Raw genomic sequence first — 1100 nt, 5'->3', positions numbered from 1 at the left:
GTGTGTGTGTGTGTGTGTGTGGCTTTTGTGTGCGTGTGTTTTACTCTAATATTATAAACACTCACATTACATTAATTTTGGCAGTCTCCTTAAAAACATCTCTCAGCGTTATTAAATTAAACACTTTTTTAAACTGCACAAGACGCTTTTGTTGTGTTTCCTCCTTTCTTTTATCAAACCTCAACCACCCTTATCTCTCCTTCTTTTCTTAGTATGATATTCTCCCCCAGTAACACCATTAATTTCTCATCTTTGACACATGTATGACCTATTTTGTACTGCAAGTGTCGTAAAACTAATACAAAAACAAAACTAAAATTTCAAAAAGTAGATTAAATTACGAGTATGAAATTTGGTTGGAGCCCAAAAGGTTCTTCTTCAGGAAAAGAAAGCACCGCTGCGAACGACAGGTACAAGTCGTTTCTTTTTCTAAAGGGTTACCATTATAATGGTTAAATCCATTGCTCTTTGACTTTGATACAACAATTATATTTGTTTTCTTCCTCTTCTTCTTCGCAGATCTGAACCTATAATACACTGACTCGGAGTATAGCCACCTATGGACGCCACCCCTGCCTGCCCCTGCACATCCAGGAACTTCATACAGGCAGGCGAGCGTTCTGACTACTGAACCACTGTTAGGCGTTGCAGGTGAGAATCTCCATACATCTAAAATAAATAACTCGCTCAACGACATTTGCCACTCTTCAGTCAGCACAAATCTGTTCTTGCAGCTCTGTTCACTGGACTGAATGTGTGTGAGTTGGTGTATCGGTGTCTTTCCCTGGCGCTTCTTTTCATGTGGAAGTACTTTCATGGTTGCTCACACTCAGACCCCACACACACGCACGCACACGTACTGAAGCACGAACATGCAAATGTACACATAAACACACCGACAGGTCTAAACAATTGCGCGCAACCGCAGGCGTGCATGTGAAAAGGCATATACACTGAGAGGGGGAAAAGAAAGAAAGAAAGAAAGAAAGAAAGAAAGAAAGAAAGAAAGAAAGAAAGAAAGAAAGAAAGAAAGAGAGAAAGAGAGTGAGTGAGAGAGAGTGAGGGAGAGAGAGAGAGAAAGAGAGACTATGTTTTACATA

General features: G+C 40.3%; 1 protein-coding gene across 2 annotated transcripts in view; it reads left to right on the top strand.

The window, feature by feature from the left end:
- The window catches only part of LOC101858761, a 139484-nt gene that overhangs the window by 60124 nt on the left and 78260 nt on the right, over positions 1 to 1100 (top strand). For both annotated transcript variants that reach the window (XR_001185095.2, XM_005090459.2), the window contains exon 2: positions 520 to 651. The gene's annotated coding sequence lies outside the window, so the exon portion shown is untranslated. The remainder of the gene's footprint in view (positions 1 to 519; positions 652 to 1100) is intronic.

This window comes from Aplysia californica, unplaced genomic scaffold (genome assembly GCF_000002075.1).
Source record: "Aplysia californica isolate F4 #8 unplaced genomic scaffold, AplCal3.0 scaffold00017, whole genome shotgun sequence".
NCBI classification, from domain to species: Eukaryota; Metazoa; Mollusca; class Gastropoda; order Aplysiida; family Aplysiidae; genus Aplysia; species Aplysia californica.
This window is presented reverse-complemented; position numbering and strand designations above follow the sequence as displayed.